Genomic DNA, 8,803 nt, shown 5'->3' on the forward strand with positions numbered 1-8,803 from the left:
TGGAAGACTTGTACCAGGCCACTTGTCAGCGACGCTTGAGGTTGGAACAACAAGGATACCAAGTGGTGGAAATGTGGGAACACGAGTACGATCACCGTTTGAAAACCGATCCGGAGTTTAAACGCAACGTTGAAAGTTACAAGTTGATGGACCCCCTGAACCCGAGGGACAGTTTGTACGGAGGAAGGACAAATGCCACCTGTTTGCTTTACCAAGCCGACGAAGAGAAAGGAGAAGAAATCACATACGTGGACGTGTGCTCACTGTATCCCTACGTGTGCAAATATTGTCGCTTTCCTGCAGGGCACCCGCAATTGTTCACCGAACACATCGACCTGAAAAACATTCGACAATACGAAGGCTTGATCAAGTGCAAAGTTTTGCCTCCCACGAACCTATACCATCCCGTCTTACCTCACCATTGTCAAGGCAAACTGATATTTCCCCTGTGTCGTACTTGCGGGGACGTGGGTTAGCGTGGAATTGTTTAAAGCTCTTGACCTGGGATACCAACTGTTAGAAGTTTACGAAATTTGCCACTTTCCCAAGACACAACAGTACCACAAGGGCCACGAGACTCAGAAAGGCAATTCCGCAGACTACGTGGATGCCTTTTTGAAACTGAAACAAGAAGCCAGTGGCTATCGTTCCTGTGTCACACTACCGAAGATGAAAATACATTTAAAGAGAAATACTGGGAACAAGAAGGCATCACTTTAGACCACATCGAGAAAAACGAGGGCAGGCGATCGTTTGCTAAAGTGATGTTAAATTGTTTGTGGGTTAAAATAGCACAACGACCGTGTTTACCCAAGACAGAGTATTTGACAGAACCTTCCCGCTACTTCCAGATGATTCACGACAAAACCAAAATACATGAAACACGTGGAGGTTGTTCGTGAGGATGTGATCTTAGTCAATTACGAAGAAGATCTGGACTTTGTACAAGCCGACGAATTTGGAAATGTCATCATTGCGGCTTACGAGACAGCCCATGATCGCTTAAAATTGTACGAAGCTTTAGAACTGTTAGGGGATCGCGTCCAGTACTTTGACACAGACAGTTGCATTTACATCGATCAACCGGGTCAACATCACCATAACATCGAAGAAGATCGTTTAGGAGCCTGGACAGACGAACACCTCGACGAGAAGATTTTAAGTTTCGCTAGTGGCGGTCCCAAAAATAACGACTACGAATACCTTGACAAGCAAAGAGAAGTGCACACGGAGTGTAAAGTGAAAGGATTGACTCTGAATTATCGTACCAGTCGAGTGGTGAGCTTTGGAGTATTGAAAGAAGCCTTGCAATCTGGAGAGGATGAAAACTTTAAAGTGACCACCTACCAACCGAACAAGATTGTACGTTTACCCACTCACCAAATCGTCAGTCGACCCCTGGAAAAAGTCTATCAAATCGTGTACCAGAAGCGAGTGCGACTTCCGAACCACTTCACTTTGCCGTACGGTCACATCGATATTGGTCAGCATATAAAAAGGGACAATGGGCAAGATCGATAGTTCATTGTGACTACCAAGACCAAGCGAACAAGATGAATACTTTGAGAGAAACACAAAGCAAGTTCAGACAGGCACAATTCAAGTTTGGGGCCTCTGAAGTGGAATGAGATGCTGAGCCTTGCGATGTGAGCGATGTTGTACGCTGTGAGCTCAGTGATGCAGTAAAGCATCATGGGAACTTTGTTATCACTACTACCACTACACCTATCATGGAAAGTAATGCTGTGCGTGTCAAACCTGATGGATGCGAAAGCGATGCTGCTCCTTATCGTGGACACTTTACTGATTTTCATGGTGGATGTGGATGTCAACCTTCACGTCTACCACCCTACGGATGTCATTCAGCCCTGAGCAAACTCCTATCGATGTCACCCTACCCTCATCGAGAACCTGTGAAAGACGAATATTCGTTCCCTGTGCGTTTGCCTGAATACTGCAACTGTGAAATTCGTCTTCAATCGTTCAAAGGAAAATGGCCTAAATATCTGGGAGGCCCGACCCCTGAAGAATTAGCCAGAGCCGGGTTTTTCTACTTGGGCGAGGGGGATAAAGTCAAGTGCTTTAGTTGCGGTGTGTCACTACACCAGTGGGAACAACAAGATTCAGCCTACCTGGAACATGTTCGATGGTCCCCGAATTGTCACTACCTACCTTTAGTGGGACCAAGTCATTGAAGTAACCTACCATGTCATTGAAGAAACCAGATTGACTATGAGTCAAATGTTGGACATCACCGAGACCAGTATTTAAACCCCATTTAAAAATGATATTGAATCGTTACCTAAAGAACTGCAAGAGAAGATCTACAAGGAAGTTTGGCAGGGACTTGCCAGAGCGAAATCTCAATGGGTGATTGTAGAACTTTTTTGTCGAGAAATTCACAAGAGGAAAGTGAAAGAAGTTAACAAATGTGTTAGAGGTCTCTGGATCAAGGGTGGCGTTCATCCTATTATACCGCTTTAGACGGTTTACATTAGACGATTTCAGTGACATTCTTGGGCGTTACCCTGAATGGCAGTGGCCAGAAATTACTCCCTATGTTGATTACTTTTGCTCTAGGAGAAGATTGTAAATTCAATAATACTGATTGACCTATTCATGGATACTTTACAAGAGAACATTCGTGGCTTGCCTGTGGAATTGAGGGAACGCATTTACCGAGAACTGGTCAAAATACAAATGAAAGGTAAAGAACAATTATATCCGTTACGTCACCGGTGTCTGAACCACTGGTACCTGAATGCTATAAGAGGACTGATTCATGAGAAAGTGTTCCAGTGGTCAGACCTTGTTAAACACTTCGAGGTCGCAAATGATCAACATGTTCATGATTTTCGTTACTTCGAGATTCACCTACTGCAACGAATTGAGGAAGAAAAGTTCAAGGATTACAAAAATCTTTTATGCAACATCTGCTTAGTAGAAGAGTAAACTTCTGAACGAACTCTGAACTGTAGGTTAGTGTTTGGAGCATTTAGATTCCAAACTGGAGAACGAATATCTCTGGGCAGAAAGTACATTTATTGCTTGCGGAAAAAAGAGGGTATAAAAACAGGCTGCCATGCCAAGGCTTTTATCACAAGTGATTCAATAGATTCCGTGGAAGGAACTCCATGACAATATTCAAACCGTGGATGATTACCATCACTTATTACAAGAACTGTTTCCGTTGAATTTGGGTCGACAAGTGGTGTGTGTCTTAGTGACTTGTTTTCTGGGATTTCGTTTACCAGCCGATTCCTTGTGGACACTTTACGAACAGTACTTACCACCCAAATGGCCTTAAATGGTCACGAGAGAATCATTTTGCTCAAAGCCTTGCGTTTTCATCTGGATACTTCTCGACCTCTACGGGAAAAAAGATTCGTCAACTTTTAGCTTCCGAAGACGTGTATGACGATGTGTGTGTAGCTTGTGACTTACAACCCCACTGGACAGATGTACGTGACTGGAAAAAATAGGGCTTTGAGGCTTGGACCCAAGAAGTGGCCCAGTATGCTCGAGAGTTGTGATCCTTCCTTCCAACGTCCAAGGAAAAAAGTCACTTTTCCCTGTGTTAGGGACAGTGCCAGAAGAACCCGTCACCGAGGACAACCATTCCCTTCAGGACAGGACTGTCGTGGACATTCCCGAAAGTCGGGAGGACACTTGTGTGATATTACCCCCTGTAAAGTCTGTAAGCACATTTCACATTGTTCCTAGGGCATCTTGGTTACCCAAAACATGTTGTACAGAAACTTCTTTCTATTCTACTTTGATCGTTTTAATGTGCATTTTGTCGTTGTACTTAATCCTTTGGCTTTTATGCATCTTAGTGTTTCGTGTTTATTTTTAAAACATCAATAATCGTGTCCTGAAAATAAATTGTATCGTGCTGCCAAACCTCGACTGAAAAGTCTCCGTTTACCTCAAGTGCAACGATGGTTACAAAGAACAAGCTACCTACAATTTACACAAACCCATTCGACACAAGTTTTCCAGAAGTCGCACCTAAGTGGAAGGCACCGATCATCATGGGCAAGCCGATTTAGCCGATGTCTCTCATTTAGCTACCTGCAATTGCGGCTACAAATATTTGTTTTGTGCCATCGGCGTCTTGTCCAAATTTGCATGGGTCGTGCCATTGACTTCCAAATCGACCAGCGAGTTAGTGCGAGCCCTGCAACGGGTGTTGAAACAAAGTGGTCGTCACCCTCTTCGATGGCAAACGGACAAAGGTACCGAATTTCTGAACCAAGCTTTCCAAAAAGAATTAAAGAAACGTGACATTCATTTTTTTCACCACCGAGAATCCTGAAACCAAGGGCAGTATCGTGGAACGTTTTCAACGTACCTTGAAAGAACGCATGTGGAAATATTTTACGCATCACCACACTCTGAAGTACATCGACATCTTACCGCACCTGGTGCAAGCGTACAACCAATCTTACCATCGAAGCATTGGACGTGCCCCGCAATAGGTGACTCCCGACAACGAAGTGCTGGTTTCTGATTGCCTGTTTGGTACGTACCAGACGGTGGCTGTCCCCATGAAAGGTGAAGTGTTGGCCGTAGGAGATTGGGTACTTATTGGTAAAACCAAACGCACTTTCGACAAAGGTTACTTACCTAACTGGACCACCGAATTATTTCGTGTCACTGGACGAGTGCATAACCGTCATCCTGCCGTCTATAAATTGGAAGACATGAGCGGAGAAGTGTTAAAGGAACGTTTTACTTGCTTGAGTTACAACGTGTCACCAAAAAAGAAGACGACGTGTACGACATCGAAAGCATTCTCGAACGCAGAACCCGAAAAGTGGGCAAACGACGTGTCAAAGAAGTCAAAGTACGTTGGAAAAGATATCCACCCAGTTTTGATTCTTGGATCGACGCTTCGCAAGTCATCGACTATAAAAAGAAGTGACCATCATGCCCTTTCACACAGCCTCAGCTACTGCTACCACTGCAGCGACCACTCCTTCACCCAGTTGTTCTCTGCAAGATTTACAAAAACAACCCTTGTGGGTGTGGTGTGGAGAACGTGTGCCTAAAACGCAAATCGTCTTTTTTCTGCCAAATCTTTGTGATGTATTGTGTCATCGGTGCGGCCATCGCCAATTTGAGTTTGCAACAAGGAGACAAACAATTGTGGACCATTTTATTGAGCAGTTGCATCGGTTACCTTCTTCCCAATCCATCCCTGAAATTCTCCTCGAACGGGAACAACGGAAATCTTGTGTCCAGTGCCAGTCACCATTCCAACAACAACAACAACCCCATTTTGGGCGGAGACACTTCTCTGACTTCCAGTAACCCCTTGGAGAGCCACAGAACTCTGGAATTATGAGCCACATAAACCAATTTTACTTAACCTTACCCAGTGACAGTTCCAAGGAGGTGTTTCCCAACAACACTTTGTGCTGTTACACGGCCAAATTACCTCAGGCCATCCAATTAGATCACGAAGCCTATTGGGAAGTGGCTTTAGTGGAAATCATTCACCCGACCCAAGTCCTCAATGTCCTTCCAAATCAATTTTTTTTTCAGTGGAAGTTCATGGCGAGCAAATACAACAGTACTTGAATAACCATGTAAAATATGATAAGAAAACACATAACTCAGAAACTCAAAAGTCGACTTATCACTTGTTCATTCCCCCAGGCTATTATTTTAGTGGTCAACATTTATTGAGCACCATTGCATCCAGGTTTAATGTCGTGTTTCTTAAAGCTTTGGAGAGTGTCAGAAAAAGTGTCGCCCTTGAGTACCACAAAGTAGCTCGTCGCCTCCTGATGAAATTTCCTGAGGGGAACAAAGTGTTGTCCATTTTATTTTGTCCTGAACCGTTTCACATGTTGGGCGGGGACATGGAGCTGAAGATGAAAATGATCAAGAAAAAAGAATTACCAGTCATTTCCGACAACGATTCTTTTGCCAAGTTTTTTTCGTTCCCCGGTAGAACTGAACCAAGGACTGAATTTGATCTTTGTGTATTCCGATGTGGTGGAGTACAACGTGGTGGGACACACCTCCGTACCGTTACTGCGTGTCATTCCTTTCAAAGTGGATTCTGCCACGAACTTTGACGAGGAAGGTGGAAACACTTATCACGTTCACCGTGAATTTGTACATCCTCACTATCTGCCCGTCAGCAAGTATTATTTGGACACTGTCAACTTTGCTATAAAATGAGATCTGGGGCAAAATATTCCATTCACCAAAGGGAAAGTCACGGTGAAACTCCATTTTCGAAAACGGTTCTCTAACGACTCGTAAGTCATGTATCCAGTGTACCGAGGCGTTGCTCGACAGCGAGGACACGGTTTAGGAGATATGTTGAAATTAGCCTTTCGTTCGGTGGCCCCTGTGTTGAAACCAATGGTGACACGCGGACTGCATGCCTTGAAAGATGCCGCTTTGACACACGGCAAAGAATTTCTTCAAAATGTCATCATCGACAAACAAAACCCTAAAGAAGCATTCTTGAGAGCAGGCAAAAATGTCTTGCTGCAAACGGGCAAAGACATTTTGGGCCGACGAGAAACACCTATAAGTGCCCTGAACGATAGTGAGTCAGGCATTCCCGCTTCCCTGAAGCCACAGCAAGGACAAGGCAGAAAGAGACGACGAAGAAAATACCCCCTCACAAGACTTCACACTTCTAAAGCTAGAAAGACAAAGAAAAGAAGAACCGTTCGAGACTTAGACGTTTTTGATTATTAAATTATTGAGAAACAGAAAAAGGATGCACCGAGAGTCTTGCGTCTGTTCCAAGTCGGAACTCGATATGTTTGCCATGCCGCCTACCATGATGACGATACAAGAATCCCAATGGGTGGAATTTCATCCCGTCTCCTCATTGACAGATTCCCCTTCCATCGAGTTTGAAATCAAAGGACAGCCCGAGGATTACATTGATCTGAACCGCAGTTACTTGTATTTGAAAGTCAAAGTTCTAGATAAGACTGGAGGTGCTATAGACGGTGACGAGAAAGTAGCTCCCGTCAACAATTTCATGCATTTCTTGTTGAGTGGAGTGGACTTGTACTTGAATAACAAACTAGTCAGTAGCAGCATGGATACCTACCCTTATCGTGCCTACCTGAAAAATCTCTTGACGTACGGAATAGACGCCAAGAACATTCATCTCAATGTCTGTGTGCTATGGGAACCTGACGATGCGGACGAGTTTGAAGAATTGGAAACGGATCCAACCAAAAAACACAATGAGGGATTTGTAGAACGAAGAGACAAAATCAAAGAGAGAAAAGAGTTTAGAACTGATGGATCGTTTGCATTTGGACATGTGTTTGCAAGAAAAGTATTTGCTGAACAGGGTGAACGTCCGCTTGAGACTGAATCTGAGCAGTACTGCTTTCCATTTAATGGCTAATAGTACCGATTACAAAACCATCATCCAAGAAGCCAGACTCTACGTACGACGCGTGGAATGTTACCTAAAGTGGGAAACGACATCAGTCACACTTTGAGCAGAACGACCGCCAAGTATCCAATACGACGTGTGGAAGTGAAAACGTTCACCATTCCCACTGGACAGCGATCCATGTCCGAAGATCATCTGTTCCATGGGCAGTTACCCAAACGTTTAATCCTTGGTATGGTCGAGAATACAGCCTTCAACGTAGTCCACAATCAAAATCCTTTCCACTTTCAACACTTTGGCATGTCCAAGATTGAAGCAAGTCGCGATGGCAAGACCTTGTGTACCCGACCTTTCGAACCTGACTTTGAGAAGAAGAATTACTTGAGGTCGTACTTGTCCCTGCACGAAGCCACGTGACAATTATGAACTAACACCAGTCATGGCATTACGTACGAGGATTATGCAGGAGGCTATGCTTTGTGGGCTTTTGATTTCACTCCAGACCAAGGCAGCGACGAGGGACATTTCCACCCTATAAAATCCGGCCAGATTCGTGTGGAAATTCAGTTTGCTTCAAATCTAACCGAGACGGTGAACGTCATCCTGTATGCCGAATTCGATAATACCATAGAAATCAACAGTTTGAGAGAAGTCATTCTAGACTTTTAGAAACCATGGAAGAGTGTTATCCCTCTTTACACAGTGGAGAATCTTTGGACATGGAATATGAGGAGACTGTAGAAGCAGACCCCAAAGACAAAGACGAAGAAGTCATAATGATGAAGTCTAGATGGCCAGAACAAGAAGAGCATTTATTCTCCTGTTTTGCTACATTCCTGTCAGAAAAAATTAAGGAATTGATCAAGAAAGATTGCTATGGATGTCAAATTCAACACGATAACTGTCTGATGCTGAATCAAGAAGAAAAATTGGACGAGTATCTGGAAAAAGCTTGGAGTCTCATCTCGGAAGAAGACGTGTTTCATCAGTGGTATAAAGGCTTGCGTAAATATTCTTGTCCTCCATTAACGCCTCTGGAGATCCGTCGCATCGAAACTCTCTTGGACCAGGGTACGAAGTCGGAGCTAATACCCGTTTACTTGTCAGAAAAATTCCAAGAGAAAGTCAGCATCGAATTGATCACTTATTATCACCTGTGAAGAAAAAAAACAACACAAACATGGATAACTGGGAACTTTATTACCTTTTGAACCACAGTTCATACACTGCTTCTTGGAATCCTGTCGTATGTGCTAAAGATGAATTCCCTCATCGCAAACTTCAAGACCATCAAGCTTATGTGATCAACACGGGCGACAGTCATCTCCCAGGAACCCACTGGGTAGCCGTCTACTTTCCTCAAGAAGGATGTGTGGAATATTTTGATTCGTATGGATTGCGCCCTTTGGAAGACGA

This window comes from Sinohyriopsis cumingii, chromosome 7, assembly GCF_028554795.1.
Source record: "Sinohyriopsis cumingii isolate HCF-2022 chromosome 7, ASM2855479v2, whole genome shotgun sequence".
In the NCBI taxonomy this organism is placed as follows: domain Eukaryota; kingdom Metazoa; phylum Mollusca; class Bivalvia; order Unionida; family Unionidae; genus Sinohyriopsis; species Sinohyriopsis cumingii.